Source organism: Bubalus kerabau, chromosome 17, assembly GCF_029407905.1.
Source record: "Bubalus kerabau isolate K-KA32 ecotype Philippines breed swamp buffalo chromosome 17, PCC_UOA_SB_1v2, whole genome shotgun sequence".
NCBI lineage: Eukaryota > Metazoa > Chordata > Mammalia > Artiodactyla > Bovidae > Bubalus > Bubalus kerabau.
Genome location: NC_073640.1, coordinates 39,730,711 through 39,745,897, shown reverse-complemented (window position 1 = coordinate 39,745,897; position 15,187 = coordinate 39,730,711).

Genomic DNA, 15,187 nt, shown 5'->3' with positions numbered 1-15,187 from the left:
TCCTCTCTATTGCTGATGGACAGAGATGTTATTTCCACTGGGGGCCACTGCAAACAGTGCTACTACAAACGCACTTGGACATTATCTAGTATTCACTTTTCCCCCAACAGTTTATTTTCAAATACTACAAACATAGGAAACTGCAATTATTATATAGTGAACATCTATATACATATGACTGGATGCATTTCAAAGCAAGTTGCACTTTCCCTAGCATTTCAGAATATGTGTCATTGACCAAAGTTTACTGTTTATTTATGGGGTTTCCTTTGAGGGAAGACTTACATGAAGAGAAATGCATTCATAGTAACAGTATATAATTCACTGTGTTTGAGAAATGCATACACCTGTGTAATCCAAATCTCTAACAAAATCTGAACTGTTGTTATCATCCAGAAAGTTCCCTTGTGCCTCTTCCCAATTCCCCACTACAGTCTTGTATTCTCCTTTTTTTTTTCATCAAAGATTAGTTTTGCCAGCTTTAGAACTTCATATAAATGAAATGACATAGTATGGACTCTTTTGTCTAAGGCTTCTTTCACTTGGCATAATGTTTCTGAAATTCATTCATGGTGTTGCATGAATAAGTAGTTTGTTCCTTTTCATCGCATGAATGTACCACAATTTGTTTATCCATGCTCATGTTGATTGATATCTGGGATGCTTCCAGTTTGGGGCTTTATAAAGAAAAACGCTATTACCACTCTCATACTAGTCTTTCTGTTGGACATATGCTTTTATTTCTCTTGGGTAAATAACCTAAAACCAAAATCGCTGGGTTGTTGGGGTATGTTTAGCTTCATGTGAAACTGCCATACCTTCATTTCAAAGTGGCTGTATGACTTTAGACTCCCAGCAACAAGACAGGAAAGTTAATACCGGTTCAGTACTTTGCTGACATTTGACGGTGTTTGCCTTTCGCATTTAAGCTGTTATGGTGGGTGTGTAGTGATATCTCACTGTGGTGGTGTTTTTTTTCTTAAAGATTTTTTTTAATGTGGATCATTTTTAAAGTCTTAATTGAATTTGCTCCTGGACCAGGGATCGAACCTGAACCCCCTGCATTGGAAAGCGAAGTCTTAACCACTGGACCACCAGGAAGTCCCCTCACTGTAGTTTTAATTTGCATTTCTCTGATAACTAAGCCATCCTTGTTAGTATAGTGGTGATTATCCCTGCCTGTCATACAGGAGACCGGGGTTTGAGTCCCCGATGGGGAGGCAACACACCGTTTTAGGGCTTCCCAGATGGAGCTTCCAAATGTACTTCCAGATGTACAAGCTAGATTTAGAAAAGGCAGAGGAACCAGAGATCAAATTGCCCACATACGTTGGATCATTGAAAAAGCAAGGGAATTCCAGAAAAACATCTACTTCTGCTTCACTGACTATGCTAAAGGCTTTGACTATGTAGATCACAACAAACTGTGGAAAATTCTTAAAGAGATGGGAATCCCAGACCACCTTACCTGCCTCCTGCAAACGTGTATGCAGGTCAAGAAGCAACAGTTAGAACCAGACATGGAACTTATATGCAGAGTACATCATGTGAAATGCTAAGCTAGATGAAGCACAAGCTGGGATCAAGATTCCCTGGAAAAATACCTATAACCTCAGATATGCAGATGATACCACCCTTAAGGCAGAAGCAGACAGGACGAGGGAACTAAAGAGTCGCTTGATGAAGGTGAAAGAGGAAAGTGAAAAATCTGGCTTAAAACTCAACATTCAAAAAATGAAGATGATGGCATCCAGTCCCACCACTTCATGGCAAATAGATAGGAAAACAATGGAAACTGTGACAGACTATTTTCTTGGGATTCAAAATCACTGTGGATGGTGACTGCAGCCATGAAATTAAAAGACACTTGCTCCTTGGAAGAAAAGCAATAACAAACCTAGACACAGTATTAAAAAGCAGAGACACTACTTTACTTACAAAAGTCCGTATAGTCAAAGCTATGGTTTTTCCAATAGTCATGTACGAATGCGAGAATTGGACAATAAAAAAGGCTGAGCACCAAAGAACTGATGCCTTCAAACTGTGGTGCTGGAGAAGATTCTTGAGAGTCCCTTGGACAGCATGGAGATCAAACCAGTCAATCCTAAAGGAAATCAACCCTGAGTATTCATTGGAAGGCCTGATGCTGAAGCTGAAGGTCCGATACTTTGGCCACCTGAAGCGAAGAGCTGACTCATTGGAAAAGACCCTGATGCTGGGAAAGATTGAAGGCAGGAGAAGGGAACGACAGAGGTTGAGATGGTTGGATGGTATCACTGACTCGATGGACACGAGTTTGAGCAAGTTCCGGGAGTTGCTGATGGACAGGGAAGCCTGGCTTGCTGCAGTCCATGGGGTTGCAAAGAGTCAGACACGACTGAAAAACTGAACAAGGTGGAGCTAGTGGTAAAGAATCCACCTGCCAATGCAGGAGATGCAAGAGACACAGGTTCAGTCTTTGGATAGGGAAGATCCCCTGGAGAAGGAAATGGCAACCCACTCCAGTAGTTTTGCCTGGAGAATCCCATGGACAGAGGAGCCTGGAGGGCTACCATCCATAGGGTCACAAAGAGTTGGACACGACTGAATCGACTTAGCATGCACGCACTGATAATTAATGACATGGAGCACGCTATCAAGTGCTTACTGGACATTCATCTCACATCCTTTGTGAAGCGTCTCTTCAAATTTTTGACATTTTTTAGTGGGTTGTTTGTCTTTTGTACTCTTGACTTACAGGAGTCCTTTCTAAATCCCAAATACCAATCCTTTGTTAGATAAATGCTTTCTTTACAAAGTACATCTCCCAGTCTATGGCCTGCATTTTCCTGTCTTAAAAAAAAAAAAAAATCTTTGTTTATCAACTAGTCACAAAAGATATTCTCCTAGAGAAGCTTTATAGTTTTAGTTTCTACATGTAGGTCTATGCTCCACCTCAAATAATTTTTGTATGTAAGCTAATGTTTGAGTTTTTTTTTAAATTACACATATCTAGTTGTTCCAGCATAATTCAATGAAGAGTCTCCTTGCTCTGTTAGACTGCTTTAATACCTCTGTCAAAAATTAAATATTATATTTCTGAACTTCCTATTATGTTCCATTAACCTATTTGTTGATCCTTATAATAGAATCTTGATATAGAGCCTTGACTACTATAACTTTATAGTAGGTCTTGAAATCAAGTAGCAGGAGTCCTTCTTATCTTGTCCTTCAGCTCCTTTTTCTTTCAGTTTGGGTAGTCTATCAATAGGTCCTCCATATAAATTTTAGAATCAGGTTGTCATTTTTAAAAGGTTGCTAGGATTATGAAAGAGACTTGTTGAATTTCCACATTTGTAGTGATATCCTTTCTTTTATTTCTAATGTTGGTAGTTTGTCTTCTCTTTTTGCAGGGGGTGGAGGGGGGAAATAGTACAGCTGGGGGTTATTTCTGTTGATCTTTTCAAATAGCCAGTTTTGGCTTTGTTAAATTTGTTTATCTGCTCTCTCTTTTATAACTTCTGTCCTCTTTCTTACTTCCTTCCCATCATTTACTTTAGGTTTATTTTGCTCTTATTTTTCTAGCTTCTGAAAGTGAAACCTAAGTCTTTTTTTTGCCATTTGGTTTTAAAGCTATAAATATATCTCTAAGAACTGTTTTGTCTGATCTCACAAAGCTTGTATATTTTATTTTTATAATCAATCAGTTAAAATACTTTCTAATATTTGCTGAGGCTTTTTGTATTAATTATTTGTGTGCATGCTAAGTTGCTTCAGTCATGCACAACTCTTTGTGCCGCTATGAACTGTAGCCTGCCAGGCTCCTCTGTCTATGGGGATTTTCCAAGCAAGAATACTGGAGTGAGTTGAAATGCCCTCTTCCAGGGGATCTTTCTGATGCAGGGATTGAATCCTGCATCTCTTACATCTCCTGCATCTGCAGGCAGGTTCTTTACCACTAGCACCACCTGGGAAGCCCACTAATTATTTAGATCTGTGCTATTTAAGTTCCAAGTATTTGTCATTTTTCTATATACATTATTATTACTGACTCATAATTTCATTGTGGTCAGGTAACATTCTCTATATGATTTTAGCCATTTTATTTCATTTTATCTTTTATTTTGGCTGCACCACACAGTTTTCAGGATCTTAGTTCCCCCAGTAGGGTTGGAACCTGTGCCCCCTACAGTGGAAGCACTGAGTCTTAACCACTGAACCACCAGGGAGGTCCCAGCTTTAGCCACTTTAAATTTACTGAGAATTGTTTTACGGCTTAGCACATGATCATTGGTGAATACATCAGGGGCACTTGAACATGAAGATAATGTGCATTTTGTTGAGTACACTGTTCTGTAAATATCAATTAGATCAAGATAGTTGGGGTGTGTGTGTGTGTGTGTGCGTGTGCGCGCGCGCGCACATGCTCAGTAGTGTCCAACTCTTTGCAGCCCCATGGACTGTAGCCCGCCAGGATCCTCTGTCCATGGGATTTTCCAGGCAAGAGTACTGGAGTGGGTTGCCATTTCCTTCTCCAGGCAATTCTTCTGGACCCAAGGATTGAACCTGAGTCTTTTCCATCTGCTGCACTGACAGGCGGATTCTTGACCACTGTACCACCTGGGAAGACAGAGATAGTTGATGAAAAGTGAAAGTAAAAGTGAGGTCGCTCAGTCGTGTCCAACTCTTTGCAACCCCATGGACTGTAGCCCACCAGGCTCCTCCGTCCGTGGGATTTTCCAGGCAATAGTACTGGAGTGGGTCGCCATTTCCTTCTCCAGGGAATCTTCCCAACCCAGGGATCAAACCCGGGTCTCCTGCATTATAGGCAGATGCTTTACAAGATAGTTGATAGCAGCGTTCAAATCTTCTCTATCTTTTATGATTATTTTGTCTTGGCTGAAAAGGTGTTAAAAATATCTAATTATGATAGCAGATTTCTGTATTTCTTTGAATTCTGTCACTCTGTTTTTCCTTCATGAAAACTCTTTGAAACTCTGTTATGTATGATTGCTATACCTTCCTGGTGATACTTATTACCCTTTTTATCTCTGATAATAGTCACTGTTCTCGTGTGTCTTGTAGACAGGGTACAGTTGAAACAGGCATTTTTATCTGTTCTGACAATTTCCGCTTTTAATTGAAGTGTTGTAGACTATTAACTTTTAATGTAGTTATTGATTTGGTTAGATATAAGTCTACCATTTTATTATTTGTTCTTTTCTTTGTCCTCTGGTATGTGTTTGCTTCTCTCTTCTTCCTATCTTGTCTTCTTTTGGATTAAATATTTCTTCAGAAATCTACTTTGTCTATCAGATTTTTTGTTATGCTTCTTTGCACCTTTAAAGTGGTCCCTGTACCTTCCTACACTGTTGGTGGGAATGTAACTTGGTGTAGCCACTATGGATAACTTAAATTTTTATGGAGATTCTTTAAAAAACCTGAAAACAAACAAATTAAAAATAGAACTACCATATGATCCAGCATCCTACTCCTGGCATATATTCAGAGAAAGCCATAATTTGAAAAGCTACACTCACCCCAGTGCTCAACGCAGCACTATTTACAAGCTGAGACATGGAAGCAACCTAAATGTCCACGGACAGAGGAATGGACAAAGAAGATGAGGCACACACACACAATGAAATACCACTCTGCCAATAAAAAATAACGAAATAATGTCATTTGCAGCAACATGGTGGACCTAGATATGATCATACTAATTGAAGTAAGTAGATAAAGGAAAAGTCATATCATATGATATCACCTCTCTGTGGAATCTAAAAAAAAAGTTACAAATGAACTTATTTACAAAACAAAAACAGACTCAGAGTCCTCAAAAACACATTTATGGTCACCAAAGAGGAAAGATGGGCAGGGGTGGGGGTGGGGGTGGGGGGAGGATAAATTAGCAAGTTTGGGATTAACATATACACACCACAATATAAAAAGACTATCAATAAGGACCTACTGAATAAGCACAGGGAACTCAATTCAATATTCTATAACAATTTATATAGGATAAAATCTAAAAAAAGAATCGACATATGTATAACTGAATCACTTTGCTGTACAGCATTGTAAATCATGTATACTCCAATATAAAATAAAAATTAGATTAAAAAATTTAAAAATGAGGTAGTCAATGTAGAAATTAAAATATATATCCTTGGGAATTCCCCAGCAGTCCAGTGGTAAGGACTTGGCACTTTCACTCTAGGCCCTGTGTTCAATCCCTGGTCAGGAAACCAAGATCCTGCAAGCCATGTGGTGCAGCCAGAAAAAATACATACATATATTTCAGGATCTAAATATATACATACATATATTTAGTTTATATATATATATCCTTAGTTTATATATATATATATCCTTAGATATAGATTATATATATATATCCTAACATTTCAGTCTATTTAAAATTAATATTGTGTCATTTAATGTAAAATACTTATTATTTCATAAGTATTTTAAAGAAATGAAGTATTTTCAAATGGTTCTTAATATTACTCTTTTTATTTGCCCTTCATTCTTCCCAAGATCCAAGTTTCTATCAGAGGCCATTTCATTTCACTCTGAGAAACACCCCTTTAGTGTTTCTTGCAGTGCAAATTTGCTGGCAGTGAATGATCTTAGACTTTGCTCATCCAAACATATCTTTTTTAAAAATTTAAATAGTTTCCTGTCCTGAACGGTGCTGTAGTCTCTTTGTTCCCCACAAACCTTCAGGAAAGGTCTCTTACACAAAAAGCCTTGTTGCTGATACCTTGGGGATGTGAGGAAAGAAGTGTCTGCATGGAGCGAAAAGCATTACCCAGAGAGGATCACAGCTGCCTGGGCAAGAACTTTTTGAGGGTTAGGGAGTCAGGGTAGCAGAGACTGAAAGCAGGAGCAGAGAGATGCAGTACGAACCCTTCTCCCTTTCCCTTGGGAGCATCCCAAACTATGCAATGATGCCCAAGCCTCTTGTTTGATTGTTAGAGGAAAAATAACCTCAGATTTTGTTGTTATTCAGTCGCTAAGTCGTGTTGCGACCCCGTGAACTGCAGCATGCCAGGTTCCTCTGTCCTCCAATGTCAGAAACATGGAGCATTTGAGAACATTCAAGTGACACCAAAGAGAAGTTGAATTCAATTTGACAGTATTATTAGGTGGGTAATGTGTACCTTTGTGCCTCCGTTAGGACTTTCAGAAGTTTTACTTTTCATCCAGGGAATGTGGAGACTCAGCAGGGAAGACACTCTCCCTCACTGGTCTGTCGGGTCAGCTGACCCCATGACAGCACCTGGCTGCAGGATGTGCCCCGTGAACAGATAAATGTGTCCGAATGGAAAAAGTTGAAAAAAAGTTTTCTCCTGCCATCAGTGATGCCAGGGAGAGAAATTTCAGCTCACAAAGCCAGGCACACACGGGGTGGGTGGTGTGGGAGTTTCTTGCCAGCTTTCCCTGGCAAAGATGTTCAGGGCTGGGGTGAGGCAAGAGAGATACTTGTCTCAACTGCAGAAAATTTAAAGGGGTGCCAAAAATTCAGCAATCAAGATGAATAATATTTTAGTGCAATGTTTTCTCTTCCAAAAAGAAATATCTGTGATGAATATCAAAATTCTAGGGAAGACAGAATCTGACTCTGCACTTGTAGAAGCCACGTCATTCATCATTTTCTGATTCCAACCCTGCCGGGTCTTGCCTTCACTTAAAATACCAGCATTTTGTTCATCATGCGTTCTTTGATTCTTTTGGATTAAAGAATCAAAATTCTTTAATTTTGATTTTTTAAAAATATACCATAAAAATGGCATTTATCTTGATAGCTGTGGGTTTTGGCAAGCCCTTAAATTTTGCATCTGCCTCACCCTTGTACCAGCATTGTGTATCAGTGAGAATCTCTTTAAAATCCCTCCTTCTACAGCCCCATACCCCCAAGAGAAACCCGCCAGCATACCATGATAAGAAGGCATTGTTTTTCATATACAAAAATAAAACGCTTACTGGTGACACTGATAACAGCCAAATGAGGAATTTGGGTAAGTTGTTGGCACAGTTCGTTTAGCAGTTTTATAACTGGGAACTCTAAAAGACTTCTGGATCTCAGAGTAAAGACTCACAACTAAAATGATCCTAAATTTTCTCATTTCAACATAAAAGACTAAGAATTTAGGCTGAAAATTTCAAGAAATTTGTTGTGTTTCATTATGTTTCTGACAGTGCATATTAATGTATTTGTTATATATTCAGGAATGGCTTCAGTTGGACAGAAAAATTAAAACTCAGGTCAGATACTTAGTGGTTGAGTATGGTCATCATGAGTACCATTCATAAGATACTGAATCCCTTTTATTCAGTGCCACTGCATGTGGGTAGAGGTTGCTGCTGCTGCTAAGTCGCTTCAGTCGTGTCCGACTCTGTGCAACCCCATAGATGGCAGCCCACCAGGCTCCCCCGTCCCTGGGATTCTCCAGGCAAGAACACTGGAGTGGGTTGCCATTTCCTTCTCCAATGCATGACAGTGAAAAGTGAAAGTGAAGTCACTCAGTCGTGTCCGACTTAGTGACCCCATGGACTGCAGCCTACCAGGCTCCTCCATCCATGGGATTTTCCAGGCAAGAGTACTGGAGTGGGGTGCCATTGCCTTCTCTGGTGGGTAGAGGTTACACAGAATAAAAGTAGAATTTGAGATTGAGAATCCCAATTGTATTTACCTGTATCAATTTGAGCAAGTCATTAAATGTTCCTGGGTCTCACTTTCCTCATCTGAAAAAGATTGCTACAATTTACTTTAAATATCATGTCACTTAAAAACAACAACAACAAAAAGGACTTCCCTGGTGGTCCAGTGGTTAAGACTCCACCTGCCAATGTAGAGAACATGGGTCCTATCTCTGATCCAGGAAGATCCCACATGCCAAGGAGCAACTAAGCCCAGGAACCACAACTGCTGAGCCCATGCACCTAGATCTTGAGCACCGCAATGAGTAGACCCTGCTTGCTGCAACTAGAGAAAGTTCACGTGAAGCAACAAAGACGCAGTGCAGCCAAAAATAAACAGATAAATAAATAAATATTAAAAAAAAAAGTGGACTTTGAGTTCACGGAGTTTACAAAACACACACACACAAAACATAATAAAACAATGATACTTATCTATATGAGATGATGAATGTTAACTTATTGTAGTTATTTCACAAAATGTGCAAGTCAAATCATTATGCTGTACACTTTAAACTTATATAGTGCTGTATGTTAATTATATCTCAATAAACCAGAAAAAAATTGTCATCTGAATGTTAATGACATCTAAACAAAAAAATCTCTACAAGAGTGTGAAAAAAGAAACTATAATTGCCCTGTTCTTTATTTATGCTAAATAACTATAGGCCATCTTAACTATGCTTGATCTCAAAAATTATAATTTTATGAATAATATAAAAAGAGATCTCAAAATTTTACAAAAATTATAAAGCTCTGAAAATCAAAAAATTATTTCTAAAAGAACATTTTGAAAAAGGAGACAGGATTAAGCAGAGAGATCTTATCTGTGGTCCACTGGAGAAGGGAATGGCAAACCACTTCAGTATTCTTGCCTTGAGAACCCCATGAACAGTATGAAAAGGCAAAAAGATAGGACACTGAAAGATGAACTCCCCAGGTTGGTAGGTACCCAATATGCTACTGGAGATCAGTGGAGAAATAACTCCAGAAAGAATGTAGGGATGGAGCCAAAGCAAAAAGAATACCCAGCTGTGGATGTGACTGGTGATAGAAGCAAGGTCCGATGCTGTAAAGAGCAATATTGCATAGGAACCTGGAATGTCAGGTCCATGAATCAAGGCAAATTGGAAGTGGTCAAACAAGAGATGGCAAGAGTGAATGTCGACATTCTAGGAATCAGCGAACTCAAATGGACTGGAATGGGTGAATTTAACTCAGATGACCATTATATCTACTACTGTGGGCAGGAATCCCTCAGAAGAAATGGAGTAGCCATCATGGTCAACAAGAGAGTCCAAAATGCAGTACTTGGATGCAATCTCAAAAACTACAGAATGATCTCTGTTCGTTTCCAAGGCAAACCATTCAATATCACGGTAATCCAAGTCTATGCCCCAACCAGTAAAGCTGAAGAAGCTGAAGTTGAATGGTTCTATGAAGACCTACAAGACCTTTTAGAACTAACACCCAAAAAAAGATGTCCTTTTCATTATAGGGGACTGGAATGCAAAAGTAGGAAGTCAAGAAACACCTGGAGTAACAGGCAAATTTGGCCGTGGAGTACAGAATGAAGCAGGGCAAAGACTAATAGAGTTTTGCCAAGAAAATGCACTGGTCATAGCAAACACCCTCTTTCAACAACACAAGAGAAGACTCTACACATGGACATAACCAGATGGTCAACACCGAAATCAGATTGATTATATTCTTTGCAGCCAAAGATGGAGAAGCTCTATACAGTCCACAAAAACAAGAACAGGAGCTGACTGTGGCTCAGACCATGAACTCCTTATTGCCAAATTCAGATTGAAATGGAAGAAAGTAGGGAGAACCACTAGACCATTCAGGTATGACCTAAATCAAATCCCTTATGATTATACAGTGGAAGTGAGAAATAGATTTAAGGACCTAGATCTGATAGAGTGCCTGATGAACTATGGACTGAGGTTTGTGACACTGTACAGGAGACAGGGATCAAGACCATCCCCATGGAAAAGAAATGCAAAAAAGCAAAATGGCTGTCTGAGGAGGCCTTACAAATAGCTGTGAAAAGAGAAGCGAAAAGCAAAGGAGAAAGGGAAAGATATAAGCATCTGAATGCAGAGTTCCAAAGAATAGCAAGAAGAGATAAGAAAGCCTTCTTCAGCAATCAATGCAAAGAAATAGAGGAAAACAACAGAATGGGAAAGACTAGAGATCTCGTCAAGAAAATTAGAGATACCAAGGGAACATTTCATGCAAAGATGGGCTTGATAAAGGACAGAAATGGTATGGACCTAACAGAAGCAGAAGATATTAAGAAGAGGTGGCAAGAATACACTGTAGAAGAACAAGAAGAACTGTACAAAAAAGATCTTCATGACCCAGATAATCACGATGGTCTGATCACTGACCTAGAGCCAGACATCCTGGAATGTGAAGTCAAGTGGGCCTTAGAAAGCATCACTACGAACAAAGCTAGTGGAGGTGATAGAATTCCAGTTGAGCTATTTCAAATCCTGAAAGATGATTCTGTGAAAGTACTGCACTCAATATGCCAGCAAATTTGGAAAACTCAGCAGTGGCCACAGGACTGGAAAAGGTCAGTTTTCATTCCAATCCCAAAGAAAGGCAATGCCAAAGAATGCTCAAACTACCGCACAATTGCACTCATCTCGCTAGTAAAGTAATGCTCAAAATTCTCCAAGCCAGGCTTCAGCAATACGTAAACCGTGAACTTCCTGGTGTTCAAGCTGGTTTTAGAAAAGGCAGAGATCAAATTGCCAACATCCGCTGGATCATAGAAAAAGCAAGAGAGTTCCAGAAAAACATCTATTTCTGCTTTATTGACTATGCCAAAGCCTTTGAGTGTGTGGATCACAATAAACTGTGGGAAATTCTGAAAGAGATGGGAATACCAGACCACCTGACCTGCCTCTTGAGAAATCTGTACGCAGGTCAGGAAGCAAGAGTTAGAACTGGACATGGAACAACAGACTGGTTCCAAATAGGAAAAGGAGTACGTCAAGGCTGTATATTGTCACCCTGCTTATTTAACTTCTATGCAGAGTACATCATGAGAAACGCTGGGCTGGAAGAAACACAAGCTGGAATCAAGATTGCCGGGAGAAATATCAATAACCTCAGATATGCAGATGACACCACCCTTATGGCAGAAAGTGAAGAGAAACTAAAAAGCCTCTTGATGAAAGTGAAAGTGGAGAGTGAAAAAGTTGCCTTAAAGCTCAACATTCAGAAAACGAAGATCATGGCATCTGGTCACATCACTTCATGGGAAATAGATGGGGAAACAGTGGAAACAGTGTCAGACTTTATTTTTGGGGGCTCCAAAATCACTGCAGATGGTGACTGCAGCCATGAAATTAAAAGACGCTTACTCCTTGGAAGGAAAGTTATGACCAACCTAGATATCATATTCAAAAGCAGAGACATTACTTTGCCAACAAAGGTTCGTCTAGTCAAGGCTATGGCTTTCTCTGTGGTCATGTATGGATGTGAGAGTTGGACTGTGAAGAAGGCTGAGCACTGAAGAATTGATGCTTTTGAATTGTGGTGTTGGAGAAGACTCTTGAGAGTCCCTTAGACTGCAAGGAGATCCAACCAGTCCATTCTGAAGGAGATCAGCCCTGGGATTTCTTTGGAAGGACTGATGCTAAAGAAGAAACTCCAGTACTTTGGCCACCTCATGCGAGTTGACTCATTGGAAAAGACTCTGATGCTGGGAGGGATTGGGGGCAGGAGGAGAAGGGGACGACAGAGGATGAGATGGCTGGATGGCATCACTGACTCGATGGACGTGAGTCTCAGTGAACTCCGGGAGTTGGTGATGGACAGGGAGGCCTGGCGTGCTGCGATTCATGGGGTCGCAAAGAGTTGGACATGACTGAGCGACTAAACTGAACTGATACTGTTTTAAGAGTAAGAAGAAAGGCTTCCCTGGTGGCTCAGTGGTAAAGAATTTGCCTGCCAATGGAGGAGACACAGGCTCCATCACTAGGTCAGGAAGATCCCACATTCTGTGGAGCAACTAAGCCCATGGATCACAACTACTGAAGCCCCCATGTTCTAGAGCCCATGCTCTGCAACAAGAGAATCCACCGCAATGAGAAGCCCTCGCACCACAACTAGAGAAAAGCCCGCTCAGCAACAAAGATACAGTAAACCAAAAATAAATAAATAAAATCATAAAAAAATAAATGTAATGCGAGTTCCTTGGTGGTTCAGTGGTTAGGACTCTGTGTTCTCACTGCCGAGGGCCCAGGTTTAATCCCTGGTCGGGGAATTCAGATCCTGAAAGTCATGAGACATGGCCAAAAATAAACATATACAAATAAATAAAAGTAATAATTTCAATGGTTTTTCCAGCTATGGTTTTTCCAGTAATCATGTATGACTACTGTACACATGTATGATATGTGTGAGAGTTGAACCACAAAGAAAGCTGAGTGCCAAAGAATTGATGCTTTTGAACTGTGGTGTTGAAGAAGACTCTTGAGAGCCACTTGGACTGCAAGGAGATCAAACCAGTCAATCCTAAAGGAAATCAGTCCTGGATGTTCATTGGAAGGACTGATGCTGAAGCTCCAATACTTTGGACACCTGATGCGAAGAACTAACTCATTGGAAAAGACCCTGATGCTGGGAAAGATTGAAGGCAGGAAAAGGGAACAACAGAGGATGAGATGGTTGGATGACATCACCGACTCGATGGACATGAGTTTGAGCAAGCTCCGGAAGTTGGTGATGGACAGGGAAGCCTGGCGTGCTGCAGTCAATGGGGTCACAAAGAGTTGGACACGACTGAGTGACTGAATAATTTCAAAACTTTTGGGGGCCCAACATATTGGCCTGCAGATGCCAGATGCAAAGCAGAGACCACTTTTTTCTTTTTTTTTTTTTTGCCATGGGGCATGCAGGATCTTGGTTCCCAGACAAGGGATGGAAACTGCATCTCCTACATTGGAAGCTCAGTCTTACCCACTGGATCACCAGGGAAGTTGCATGACTACTTCTAATCTGAAACTTCAGAGAGTTGAGAGTAGACGCTCTGGGCTAAAGCATCAGTGATCTGATGTTTTTTAAAAAAAATGGGAGGGGCACTTAACATCTGGGCTAAAGCTCCAGCAGACAGGGTAAGAAAACTGCTCTTGACAGTGGCTGACTGTCATAGAGGGTGGAAACCACATTCTCACCAGGACTTAATTAGGAATCCAGGTTCAATTATTAATCTCCTCCCCAAAGTCTAATCTTGTCAGGGTTACAGTTCATGATTCTGATTGTACAGCATTTGGTAGGTTAGAATTACTCTTTAATGATTTTAGCAGAACATATATCTGCTCCTTGCTTCCAATTCCAGCAGTTCTTTTCTACCATGCAGCCAGGTAAATCTCCTAGGACCTTTTCCACGCACCTGGCATGAGAGACATTAACACTGTCATCAAAAAGAACAGGAACTAAACCCCTATGAGGTTTCTAGGATAGCTTGTCTCTTTATAATTTTTTTTATAACAGCCTTATTGAGACGTAATTCACATATACAAGTTACCTATTCGAAGTATACAATTCAATGGCTCTTACTATATTCACAGGGTTCTGCAACCATCACCCCAATCAAATGTAGAACAGTTTCATCATCACTCCAAAAAGAAACCCTGTATCCACAGGTGCTCACCACTCATTCTCCCATGCCCCACAGCACTAGGCAACCGCTAATCCACTTCCTGTCTATAGATTTGCCTCTTCTGGATGTGGCATATAAATGAATCTTACAATATGTGGTCTTTCGTGACTGGCTTATTTCACTTTAGCCAAGATTCACCCATGTTACAGAATGTATCAGTACTTCATTCCACTTTATGGCCAAATAATATTCCACAGAGTAAATATACCACATTTCATGTATCTATCGATCAGTGAACATTTTTTTGGCTGTTGTGAATAATACTGCAATGAACACGTTGGAATATGTTTCCAATTCTCTCGGGTATATATCTAGGAATGGAACTGCTGGATCATGTGCTTCTCTATACTTTTCAATGGAATAATGTACCAATTATATATTCCTGCACAGGAAATAACCCCGAAAGCTTCATGCATTAAAATAATAGTAATTTCTTATCTGTCAGTTTATGCAAGTCTGAAATTTGGGAGCACCTGGAATACGAGGTTTTGCCTCCAGGTCTCTCATAAGGTAAAGCAGTTAGATGCTGGTCAACGTGGCAGTCGTCTGAAGGCTTGGCTGGAGCCAGAAGATCCACTCAGATGACACTCACATAACTGGCAAGTTAGTGCTGGTTCTTGGCTGGGGGAGGGGGAGGCGCTCAGTTCCTCTCTATCTGGGCTTCCCCACCAGGATGACTGAGTGTCCTCAAAATATTAATAGCTGGCTTCCTCTAAAACAAGCTAGCCAGGAGACCAAGGTAGAGGCTGCCTAAACTTTTACAACTTAGCCTCCTAAGTTAGACTGTTGCTTTCACCATATTCTACATAGGCCAGCCCA